This window comes from Chrysochloris asiatica, unplaced genomic scaffold, assembly GCF_000296735.1.
Source record: "Chrysochloris asiatica unplaced genomic scaffold, ChrAsi1.0 scaffold00489, whole genome shotgun sequence".
NCBI lineage: Eukaryota > Metazoa > Chordata > Mammalia > Afrosoricida > Chrysochloridae > Chrysochloris > Chrysochloris asiatica.
Genome location: NW_006409007.1, coordinates 81,183 through 94,656, shown reverse-complemented (window position 1 = coordinate 94,656; position 13,474 = coordinate 81,183). Strand labels below are relative to the sequence as shown.

General features: G+C 37.6%; 2 pseudogenes; one reads left to right on the top strand and one right to left on the bottom strand.

Annotated features, from left to right (window-relative positions):
- Positions 1 to 8,990, top strand: part of LOC102832493 — a 23,888-nt pseudogene extending 14,898 nt beyond the window's left edge.
- A 348-nt stretch (positions 8,991 to 9,338) lies between these two features.
- LOC102832106 lies at positions 9,339 to 10,279 on the bottom strand (annotated as a pseudogene).
- Between the last annotated feature and the right edge of the window lie 3,195 nt (positions 10,280 to 13,474).

The window sequence follows — 13,474 nt, the reverse complement described above, 5'->3', positions numbered from 1 at the left end:
AGAGATGAAGCAGCTGGAGACTTTAGTCCAAGAGAGGGAGAGGGGCTGTGTACTGATGAATGGGAGGCAGGCTTGCAGGGTATACCCTTTGGGTGGTTGATGATACACGGAGGGGATTGTAACCATGGCAATGAAACGATATACGATAAGATGAATGTAAAGCTAATGTTCTCCCATGTAAACCATCACATAATTCACAAAAAAAAATGTTTAAAAAAACAAAAAAAAGATATATTGATCATTACTGTTGATTGGAATTAAAAGGCTGGGAGCAAAGAGGAAGGATCAATAGTTGGAAAATTTGGCCTTGGTGATAGAAATGATGCTGGGGATCACATGATATGGGACTCACCAGCTGGAATACATAGAAATCAAACTGACTACATCTTCAGAAAAAGACAAAGGAAAAGTTCCATATCAGCAGTCAAAACAAGGCCAGGGGCAGACTGTGGAACAGATCATCAATTATTCCCATGCAAATTAAAACTAAAGCTGAAGAAAATGAAAACAAGTCCATGAGAGCCAAAATATGACCTTGAATGTATCCCACCTGAATTTAGAAATCTTCTGAAGAACAGATTTGATACATTAAACACAAAAGACCAGAAATGTTGTGGGATAACATTAAGAACATCAAACATGAAGAAAGCAAAATGTCATTAAGAAGACAAGAAAGAAAAAAAAAGGTCAAAATTGATGTCAGAAGAAACACTGAAACTTGCTCTTCCGCGTAGAGATGCTAAAGCAAATGGAAGAAATGAGGAGGACTAAGAGATGAACAGAAAACTTCAAAGATCAGCTTGAGAAAATAAAGCCAAATATTACAACAAAATGTGCAAAGATCTGGAATCCGAAAACCACAAAGGAAGAACATGCTCAGCATTTCTCAAGCTGGAGGAAGTGAAGAAAAAATTCAAGCCTCCACTTACGTTGAAGGATTCTCTGGGCAAATTACTGAATGATGTAGAAAGCATCAAGAGAAGATGGAAGGAATACACAGAGTCACTGTACCAAAAGGAAATGGTTAATGTTCAACCATTTCAAGAGCTAGCATATGATCAAGAGCCAATAATACTGAAGGAGGAAGTCCAAGGTGCATTGAAGGAATTGGCAAACAACAAGGCACCAGGAATTGATGGAATAAAAATTGAAATCTTTCAAGAAAGTGAAGTGGCACAGGAGGCACTCACTCATCTATACCAATAAATTTGGAAGATAATTTTCTGACTGACTGATTGGAAGAGATCTGTATTTGTGCCCATTTCAAAGAGAGGTGACCCAACAGAACGCGGAAATCATCAGACAATCTCTTTGATATCCCATGTGAGTAAGGTTTTCCTAAAGGTAATACAGAAATGGAGGCAAGCATACATTGACAGAGAACTTTCAGAGGTTCAAGGTGGATTCAGAACAGCCTGTGGAACATGGGATATCAATGCTAATGTCCAATGGATCTTTGCTGAAAGCAGAGAATATCAGAAAGATGTTTACCTATGCTTTATTGACTACGCAAAGACTTTCAATTGTGTGGATTATGACAAGCTATGTACAACATTGCGAAGTATGAGTTTTCTGGAACACTTAATTTTGCTCATGAGGAATCTGTACATGGATCAAGAGGCAGTTGTTTGAATAGAACATGGGAACACTGAATGGTTTAAAATTAAGAAAGGTGTGCAACAAGATTGTATTCTTTCCCCATACTTATTCAACTTGTATGCTGAGCACATAATCCAAGAAGCTGGGTTCTATGAAGAAAAATGTGGCATCAGGATTGGAGGAAGACTCATTAACAACCTGCAATATGCAGATGAGACAACCTGGCTTGCCCAAAGTGAAGAGGATTTAAAACATTTACTGATGAAGATCAAAGAGCACAGCCTTTGGTATGGATTGCATCTCAATGTAAAGAAAAGAAAAATCCTCTCCATTGGACCAATAAACAACATAATTATCAATGGAGAAAAGATTGTAGTTATCAAGGACGTCATTCTTCTTGGATTAACTATCAACACTCATGGAAGTAGCAGTTAATAAATCAAATGCTGTATTTCATTAATCAAATCTATTGCACAAGACCTTTTTAAAAGTGTTGAAGAGCAAAGATGTCATCTTGAGGACCATGGGGTGCCTGATGCAAACCATGGTATTTTCAATGACCTCATATGCATGAGAAAGCTGGACAGTAAATAAGGAAATCGTAGAAGAATTGATGCTTTTGAGTTATGGTGTTGGAAGAGAAAAGTGTAAATGCCATGGGCTGCCAAAAGAACAAACATATCTGTGTTTGAAGAAGTACAGCCATAGTGCTCCTGGAGGCCAGAATGGCTAAACTTCGTCTCTCATTCTTTGAACATATTGTCAGAGGGACCAGTGGCTGGAGAAGGATATCATGTTTGGCAGTGTGGAGGGTCAGAAAATAAGAGCAAGACCCCCAATGAGTTGGATTGGCCAGCATTCATGGACTCAAGTGTGGCAACAATAGTGATGTTGGCCCAGGATTGGGCAGTGTTCTGTTCTGCTGTGTGTAAGGTCACTATGAGTCGGTACCGACTCGATGGCACCAACAACAATAATATGCATTTGAAAACTTTCAGTATGAATTGAACCTCTAATATAAAGATAACAAAAATCCTGACAAATAACCAATCAATAACATCATGATAAATGGAAAATAGATTTAAATTGTGAAATACTTCATTTTGCTTTGATTCATAATCAGCACTCCTGGTAACAGAAGTAAAAAAATCATAGGAAGGAATGCATTAGGCAATTTTTTTGTTTGTTTGCATTAGACAAATATTTTACAAAAGCATCTTTAAATAATTAATTAGCAAATATATCAGTTTGATAACTAAGTCATGCCTTATGCAAGCTATGGTATTTTTAATCACCTCATCTGCATATGAATCCGAACCCACTTGATCACCCTTAACAACAGCAGTGCATGTGAAAGTTGGAAAATAAATAAGACAGACCACAGAACAACTGATGCATTTGAATTATGGTGTATGAGAAGAACACGAAAAATATCATAGACTGCCACAAGAACAATGAAATGTCTCTTGGAAGAAGTGCAGGCAGAATGATCCTTCAAAGTCAGGATGGGGAGACTTTGTGTCTCATAATTTAGACATGTTATCAGGAAAGACCAGACCCTGGAGAAGGACACCATGATTGGTAAAATGAAGTATCAGTGAACAAGTGTAAGACCCCCAATGATATGGATTGACACAGTGGCAAAAAAATGGGTTCAAACCTAATAACTGTGAGGATGGCACAGGACCTGGTAATGTTTTGCTTTATTGTTCATAGGATCACTATGAGTTGGAACTAGATGGCAGCTAACAACAATAACAACAATGTCCTAATGTTCTAGCCAAGGTTTGGTTTGAGAAGGTCATAGCATAGTGGTTAATGGTTAGCCCTCTATTGTCATAGCTTCTGGGTTCAAATCATAACTTCACTACTGTATAACCTCTCTGGGTTTGTATTTATAAATATATGATATGATAGTTGTAATAATAGCACCTATTTTTTTTTTTTTTTGGAAGTTTGAATGCTTATATACTTCCCAGAATATCTAACCAGTTGAAACTGAATTGATTTCAACTCATGGTTGAAATTTCATCATGTTTGTCAGAGTAGAATAGTGTTTTAAATAGCTGATTTTTTTTGGAAGTAGATCACTATGCCTAACTTCTAAGGTACCTTTGGATGGTCTCCAACTCCCAAACTTTTTGTTAGTAGCCAAGCACTTAACTATTTGTACTAGAGTATAATAGACATTCAATTAATGATATCTATTACTTTCAAATTACCATGATAATTAATAGCAGGAATTGAACTAGAATATAGGTCTTTTGATTTCTAGTGCAGAACAATTTTGTAAGAAAAAATGTTTCAACTGGTTGAGTCTTATCTATTGATAAGTACAAAACATTCTCTTTAATCAACAGTGAATGGAATAGTTCATTGACCAGAATTTTTACCATCCATAAATGCTAGCAGTGACTCTGAATCATTTTCATTCCTGTTAATCTCATCTTGTTTCTATCATCCATATATATATCACCAAAGTAACAATGACACAAGTACAGTAATGCTGAAAGAGTAGCCACCTTGCCAGAGACTAAGATTGGAAAGTTGGCTAAGGTGAAGAATGAAAATAAGGGCAGTTGAATGGAGCACAGTGACTTGGCCTAAGAAATCTGAAGCTTCTAAATAAACATGAACTATTCATTTGAAGGAAACCTAGCTATTTTTTACGTAATGTGGAAGTATTGCAATATCTGACATGAGCCAAAAAGGTGAGTTAAATATTAGTCAGAAATGCCAAAAGGAAAGTAAAGATATTAAAAAGAGCTCACAGGAAAACATAACATCAAGTGTCATAAATTTGAGAGTAAAGATTTCATGGAGAAAAATTAGACATAATAAATGAGACGGTAAGCACTCTTTGATTTTCTACTTTTCAAAGAAAATGGTTTTTAAAAACTCATTAAAAGACAACCTAGTGTAGCTGGACATAGGAAAGGCCCAGAAGCCAATATTTTGATGATTTGAACATACATGAGTCAGAAATGTGTGGTTGTAATTTCTTTTCAAATGAATGGGGAAAAGTGCTCATGACAAAAGATATTTTGCAATTCTTCTGGAACAGACCTCTGAAAAATACTCTGAGGCACATATCACCTTAGAGCAGTGTTGATGGAGACAGCAACCTACTAGTAGGGAAGGGAAGTGTAAGGGATATTTACTTGACATGTATTTTATTCAATTCTGTAGTGGTTACGAATTGGACTGCTAATCTTACAGTTGGCAGTTCAAAACTACCAGCTGTTCCGTGGGAGAAAAATTAGGCTTTCTGCTCCCGTAAAGATTTACAGCCTCGGAAACCCTGCCTCTATGAGTCAGAACCAACTTCATGGCACATAACAACAACATGACCAAGATTCTCATTTTAAAGATTTATTCTTTTCCAAAATAAATTGTGATTATTTTGCAATTTGTGAAAACCATGCTTTGAACAGAGTTATGACAATTGCAAACTCTTAGTAATAGCATTACTATAACAAAATTTGAGAGGTCCTAGTCTTAAATTTTCCCCTTCTCAAGATCAAAGAACTTAGTAAGATCAGCTAATTTCAAATTAGTTTCTTAGAATCTTCATAAATTATTTGTACAGCCAGCATAGAATACTTAATTAGAGGCACTGGGAGTCTGCCTCTTACTATCCAAACTGGGAATGCAGTTAAAAGGTTTTCATTTTTGTTTTCCTAAATGAATATGAGATTTTTGAAAGGGAAAGATACGGCAGTCATGAGCTTGAGAGACTTTTTCTAAGTGGATTTGAGCATGACTCTGATCAAGAAGCATATTTTCCCATTTGGGAAATGCAGGGGACTGAGAATACGTGTATCATGGTGATTTTCAAAGAAATTAGCATTGAGTTTAAACCTGTTTTCCATAAAAGACTTAATGACTTATATGATAAAATCAGGTCTCAAAGGACATTTTCATTTGCTAATAATGGAAAATCACATGGAGGATAAACCCATCCTATTGACACTGAAAGGATTTAGTAGGAATTATACAGATTAGAAATAGTAAGTGTCAAGGAACAGATGCAATTCCCACCCAATTTCATTAAGTCGTAAAATTGGTTTCTGATACAGAAGGCATGAGAATGTCCCTCCAGTGATGGGTGGGAAGAAAAAGAAAAGTAAAGCTAAGAGTTGAACTTAAATACACAAAAATTTATATTGTAGTATCAAATATACTCATTTTTTTTTGATTCCTTAGAATATATATGATAATATTAGAATTGTGATCTCATCTGGGATTTTGAATCTACTTTCCAAAAAAAAGTTCTTGAAATAATGAACTAGCATACACTTGTTATTATTGTTCTTGTGAAGTGCTGTCAAGTCGGTTCCGACCCATAGAGAACCTGTATAGGTTTTCCTAGGAGCAGCTGGTGAGCTTGAACTGCCGACCTTGCAGTTCAAATGGGGCTTTGCAGTCTGGTGTGTTAACCCACAGCACCACACCAGGACTCCTTAGGTGTCATTTATTCAACCCAAGTCATAGCAACCACATGTGGCACAGTAAATCTGTCCTATAGAATTTTCTAGACTAATTTTTATGGGAACAAATTGCCAGGTCTTTCTCCCGAGGAGATACTGGATGGATTCAAACCACCAGTCTTTCAGTTAGCAGCTAAGTGCTAACTGCTCCAAGAGATCATTTTAAAAGTTGGAGTAGGAGTCATACAATAAAATATTTTTTTCCTGTTTTTTAAAGAAGCAATGGGAGAGATAGTTGTGGTTCATAGAAATGATGGAATATTTTACAGCAGACATTGAAGTAAAGTAGTACTTATTTTTTTAAATTATGAAGATACAATACATTATATAGTCTTTATATTGGAGATTAAAATGTTAGACATTTTGACTTTTGAAATGTGACCACAAGAAGGAAATTAGTTAGATCCTAGAATGCATTTTAATAAATATGTCATTAGACAAAATCACTTTAAAAATTTCACATTAAAAAATCTTTTTGTTTTGTTTTGTTTTTCTAAATTTACATTAAAATATCAGTAGATTGGTTGCTCTATAGGATGAACACTGAACTGAGACCCACAATTTATCAGTCTCTCTGTGAGAGACAGATGAGGCTTTCTGCTCTCACAATATTCACAGCCTTGGAAACCCAATACAGGGTTGCTATTGGTAGGAACCAACTCAACAGCATGTAATAACAACAGCAACAACATTAAAATCTCATATATATACAAACACCCCTTGATAGCACTGAAAAATGAATGACTCAATGGATGGATCATTGCGCTCAATTTCCAAATCATTCACCTGTGGGGTAATTATATAAATTATTATAAAAAGGCATGGACATCATTTAATGACACCAGAGTCACAAAATATATTTGCTTGTTTGATTGATTTGTATTTTTATAATTTGTCTTTGCAATGCTGTTACTCCCTCCCTACACACACACACACACACACACACATACACACACACACACACGTGCAGTTGAGAATTCTCTTGCTAGTCTAGAAACTGTGAAACATTTTTTTATCTGAGATTTATAACATGACCATTTCTAGTTCTGTGGCACTGAATCAGTAAGGAAACTAGGAACACAAATACATTTTATATCATTTCCAACTTTTGCCCAAAATTGGTGCCAATATTTGATTATCTGCACTAACAGAGGGAAACAGGAATGTAGAGAGATCCCAAAGTCATTTATATTTGGCTTCAGTGGATAATGGTAACTTTTCACTGTTTCTCCTTTTTTGTGTGTGATTTCCCTTAGCCCAATATTAAAATAAACTATGTTTCCTAGAAACACTTGCAAATTTGTTGGTAAGGACAAAAGTAGTTTAGCATTAACTTTGCATTGATTGCTCCCTCTCTGCCTGGAATTCTCTTCCTTAGCTACCCACATGATTAGATCCCTCACCTACTTCAAGTCTTTATTTAAAAGTAATAATTCTAATAAGGCTTACTCAGATTTTCTGATTTAAAATTATAACTCCAACCAATATAGCATTCTCAACCCCCTATATTTTTATAGGGTTTAGCATCTTCTAACACATAGATTACCTATTGATTATGCTATTAATTTTTCCATTTTCCCATTAGATAGATTCTAAGTTCCATAAGGGCAAATAGTTTTGTCTGCTTTGCTGTATGATGTATCCCAAGCTTCCAACAGAACACCTGGCATATAGTAGTAGTCATTCAACAAATAGATGAAAAATGAATAAAATATTTCTCATCAACTATATGGATTAATGTGCTGGACTGTAAGGTCAGTTGGAACTGCAAAGTTGGCAGTTCAAGCTCACCAACTACTACTCGGAAACATTATATACAGGGTCATTATGGGTCAGAGCTGACTTGACAGCACTTAAAAACAACAATACATTCTATTTGAAATATTGTTGTTGTTTGGTGCTATTGAATTGACACTGATTCAAAGCGACCCCATGTACAACAGAATGAAACACTGCCCGGTCTTGGGCCAACTTCACAGTCATTGCTATTCCTGAGCCCACTGCTGCTGCCGCTGTAATCTCGTTGGGAATCTTTCTCACTTTCTCCAACCCTCCATTTTACCAAACATGATATCTTTCTCCAAGGACTGGTCTCTCCTGAGAATATGTCCAAAGTATGAGAGACAAAGTCTGGCCATCGTGTCTTCCAAGGAACACTCTGGCTGTACTTCTTCCAACACAGATCTGTTTGTACTTTTGGAAACCCAATGTACTTTCAATATTATCCTCCAACACCATAACTCAAATGCATTAATTCTTCTACGGTCTTCCATATTCACTGTCCAACTTTCACATGCATAAGACATTACTGAAAATATCATGGCTTGGGTCAGGCGCACCTTAGTCCTGAAATTGTCTTTTCTCTTCAACACATTAAAGAGGTCTTGTGCAGCAGATCTGTCCAATGCAATATGTCATTAGGTTTTTTGATTGCTGTTTCATGAGTGTTGATGGTTAATCTGAGCAAAATTAAGTCTTCGAAAATTTCAATCTTTTTCCTTTTATATGAAGGTTGTTATTTGGTCCAGTGATGAAGATTTTTGTTTTCTTTACATTGAGATAAAACGCATATTGAAGATTGTGGTCTTGATCTTCATCAGTAAGTATTTGAAATATAGTGCAGAAAAAAATGAGTTATAATTTCTGACTATCCCAGTATATTACTACTAACATCCAATGTATTTAAGGACAGGAACCAAACATATTTTTTTTTTTTTTTTTAGGAGGCAGTATGGTTTATTGATTCACATACAAGTTAGAGACCAAGGCCACAGTGCTGTTAAACACCTCCCTCCCTTCCCACTCACTCCACCAAGTACGCCCTCCCCCAACCCGTGCTATAAAAACACAAGGGAACACAAAGAAATACCGCAGTTGAGGTGGAGAGCCAGGAACAAATAGTGGCTCCAACCAAAACAAGACAGAAAGACAAGACACAACATCTTTACATGTTTATGTAAAAATCAGCATGGCCTAAAGGGGAAGTGGTCATGGCTATGTCAGCGTTTGGAGGGTCAGGACGTGGCATGTCCCAGCTCTGCTGCAGGAACAGGGATGTGGGCCCGCCCACTCTGGAGGTTCCGGTGACCAGCTGGATGTGCTTGTGGTTGAAGAAGACACCTCAGAATTCCTTCCTCCTTTGTAGATAGAGGCCACAGGGGGAGGGCAGGGACCCCAGAGCAACCCCCACACCCAGGGTAAAGGCCATCAGGACAGAATTCAAGGGCTCAGCAGACGGTGTATCTGCATTCACATGGCATACAACCCCACAGTCACCGTGGCGACCAGAAAACTGAGAGTCAGGAGCCATCGGACAAGTGGACTCTGGGAGAAGATGTTTTGGTTGGGCTTCTCGCTGGGCATCTGGGTGGGAGTGGACCCTTGCACCTTGCTGTCTTCTAGCCTGCGGAGCCCTGGTGCGGTGGCAGGGGGGCTCTGGTCTCAGCCCTCGGTGTCCTGGGTCAGCAGCGACTGCAGCTCCTCAAACAGCTGAATGTTGAGCAGGAAGGCAGTCTTGGCCTCTTCGATGACCTCCGCCTGACCTCAGGGGGCATCTCTAGTGTGTTCATGTGGGCATGGTAGAGATGCTTAAATTTGGTGGCACTGGCCATGTTGGGAAGGTGAAGAAGGACAGACCCTCACCGGAACTGGGTAGGTCCAGGGCCTCTGGGCAATCTTCTTGAGGACCTGGCCCCCAGACAAGTCACCAAGGTAGCGGGTGTAGGCATGGGCCACCAGGAGCCCAGGCTCTGTGCGCCCCACGGTGTGGAGCCGCCCAGTGTATCTCCAAGTGGCTGCTGTGTAGGGGATGGTCTCCTGCCAGTGAGGCCTGTATCAGAAGGCCATGTCCTGCTCCAGGGCGGCCCTGCGGTGCAGCTCCTCTGGGAAGTAAAGGGGCGTGTAGATGGGGTTCTACATGTTCCGCTCAATCTCCTCCTCCAAGGCCACGTAGATGTGGTACAGGGAGGCCATGACCAGCTTAAAGCCATCTCGGGTCACCTGGCCTTCTGAAAGTTCTTCATGAACTCTACATTTTCTGCCTGGGTGTGCACCTCCTTGGTGGCCTCCTTCAGGGCCTCTGACAAATCCTGGGGCATGCTGCCGGGTTGTGGACTCTCTATGTGGCCGGTGACTTTCAGGTGGCTCTGGTAGCTCAGGACTGGCTCAGAGACGGCTGTGTCGCTCACTCCCTAATTGTCTTTTAATGACGATGAACTATCAAACAATATGCTGTAAATATATATTAGCATATAATAAAAATTATTTTTTTTCTATTTAAAAATATTAAATGAAATTAACTTATAAAAAGTAGTTTAGCAATAAATTTTTGTAACAGATAGCCTGTAATGTAAAAATATTGAAATTATGATTTTTAATTTCTAATTTGTAGAACAGCTTTTGTGCTCCTTGTGAGGACATGTGTTAATAATTTGACTCAACTCGAGACCTGTCAGGGAATGTCAAAGCAGCTGAACAATTTATATGTCAGGAATATTGTTCATTATTTTCATACCTATTCTCGACTTTCTCAAAATGATTGAAAAAGTTTGAGGGTTTTCTTGTTTTATTTTGCTCATTGTTTATTTGCTTTATTTTTTTGTTTTGTTCATTTGTTAATTTGTTTGTTTATATTTAGCTTCAGAGTATAATGATAAACTTTTTACTGTTTCTCCTTTTTGTGTGTGATTTTTCTTAGCTCAATATTAAAATAGTGAACCGTGAACAGCAGCTATCCATTCAAGGTATCTGAAGAGTTATCAAAAACTCATAGTTTGGATATACTTTGCCTGAATTATGCCATAAAGTAAAGGCAAAGGAATAAGCTCAAAAATACATGGCACATTTGTTCTTAGAAGAGCAAATTTTATCCATGAAGGCTTATTACCATGTTCCTCACTATGATTTCCCCTAAACGGGAGATCCTGTCATGGTTTTCAAAGTATCTGATGCTCTTGGTTTAGAGACTATGTTAGTCTTTTTCCATCAAGAAGTTCTCCAGTCAGTGTTAAAAAACCTGAGAGAACTAAAGGAAATATAACTTGGGGACATTTGGAGATTGAATGACATGAATATTTAGAATTATTAAGGTCTATTTCTTTACTCCCACCACTGGTCTGTCAGTTTGTCATCATGTGTGCTGCTGTAATGTTAGAAACTCTGCCCCTGGTATTTCAAGCACCTGAAGGATCACCCTGATGGAGAAATTTCAGTGGAGCCTTTAGACTAAGACAGGCTAGGAAGGAGAACTTAGCCATCTACTAAAACTGCCCACTAAAAATGTTATGAATAGCAGTAGAACAATTTCTGATATAATTCTGGAAAAATGAGCTCCATATATTGGAAGGCACTTAAAATATAACTCGGTAAGAATTGTTTCCTCAAAATAGAGTCAAGCTTAATGACGTTGGTGAAGTAAAGTTTCTAGGGCCTTTACTATCACATGATACAATTCAAACTGAAAAGGAATAGCTGCAAACATCCATTAATAACTAGAATGTGAAATGTACAAAGTATAAATTTAGGAAAATTTGAAACTAACAAGGATGAAATGACATGCATAAAGATGGATAGTCTACATATTAATGAACTAAAATGGACGGGTATTGGCATTTTGCATCAGACAATCATATAGTCTACTATGCCAGGAATGACATTTTGAAGAGAAATGATATTATATTAATTGTAAAAAAGAACATTTCAAGATCTATCTTGAAGTACAATATTGTCAGTGATAGGATGATTTCCATACATTTATAAAGCAGACTAGTAAATATGACTATTACTCAGATTATCGCACCAACAACTAAAGTCAAAGAAGAAATTGTACATATTTATCAACTTCTTCAGTTTGAAACTGATCGAATATGATATCAAGATGCATTGATAATTGCAGGTGATTGGAATGTGAAGGTTGAAAATAAAGAAGGATGATGGAAATACGCCCTTGGTGATAGAAACTATGCCAGATATTGCATAATAGAATATTGCAAATACCTGTTTTTAACATTATTTGTAACTATGTACATGAGGATGAAATACACAAGAATCTGACTGACAACATCTGTGGAAAGGTACAATGAAGATGTTCAGTTTCAACAAGGAGAGAAAATGATTGTAGAAAAGATCATCAACTGCTAAAATGCAAATTCAAGTTGAAGTTGAAGAACATTTAAACAAGTTAATGAGAGCCAACACACTACAGTGAATATATTCCATCTGATTAAAAACAATCTCAAGAATAGATTTGACCCACTGAACACTAAATACTGAAGACTAAACAAATTGTAGGATAACAAAGACATTATACATGAAAACAAAAGATCATTAAAACACAGTAAAGAAACAAGAAGGCAAAAAGGATGTTAGAAGGAACTCTAAAACTTACTGTTGTACATAGAATAGCTAAATTTAAAGGAAGAAATAATGAAATAAACAGTCTGAAATTAAGAATTTAAGAGGTGACTAGAAAAGATAAATTACTATAATGAAATGTGTAAAAGCCAGAAGATAAAACACCCAAACAGAGGAACATTCTTAGTATTTCTTAAGTTGAAAGCACTGAAAAAAACAAACCACAAAACAAAAGTTGTTGGGGACTGCAATCACTGAGATGCTGAGGCCCTGTGTCATGGACGAAAATCCAACATGAAGGCCCCACTCAGGATTGCTAGCCAGGGAACCTGAGGGCCAAGGAAATGACCTCCTGATGTCCCGGGTTCACATGGACCCTGAGGGCCAAGGAAGTGTCCTCCTGATGTCGCGGGTTCATAGGCTTTTGCGAACTCACTGGTGGGCTACCTCTGTATAATTTTCTTTGGTCTTATTATTCATTCTATGCTTCTAACTCCGGTAATTGTAGCTTCTGAGAAAATGGCTTCTTATGTGCCTCTCTTAATGTCTCCACTGTGTTGGCAGTGCGTAAGGTCCTGGGAACAAATCTCTCTGAGGAACAAAACTCTGGCTACCTGGCAAGCATGTCCAAACTGTTCTTTATCAAATTATTCCGTTATGTTTGATATTAACTTAATACATGAGCCCTAATACATGAACAAATATTAAAACAAACACCTCTTCTAAAGCCGAGGCCATAAAAGTTCCAAAGGCAGGTTTGTTGAGATTCCTCAAAGAGGCTCTGGAGACAATCCGCCCAAGGAATTCACTCAAAGTAGATTGGCGAATTCTGGAGTATTGTTCAAGGAATAATAGTGACAACCTCCTCAAATTGTCCCCAGGTGTAATCCATTAACCTAGAGGTCCTTCTTCCTCCTGAAAGCCTAAGCCAGGTAGCTGAAACAGCTTGACTCTCTTCAGACCTTTCAAATCCTTTTCACCTTTTCCCAGTAGAGATTAAGTGCTATAGGTATGTTAATTAGCCTTGAGAAACC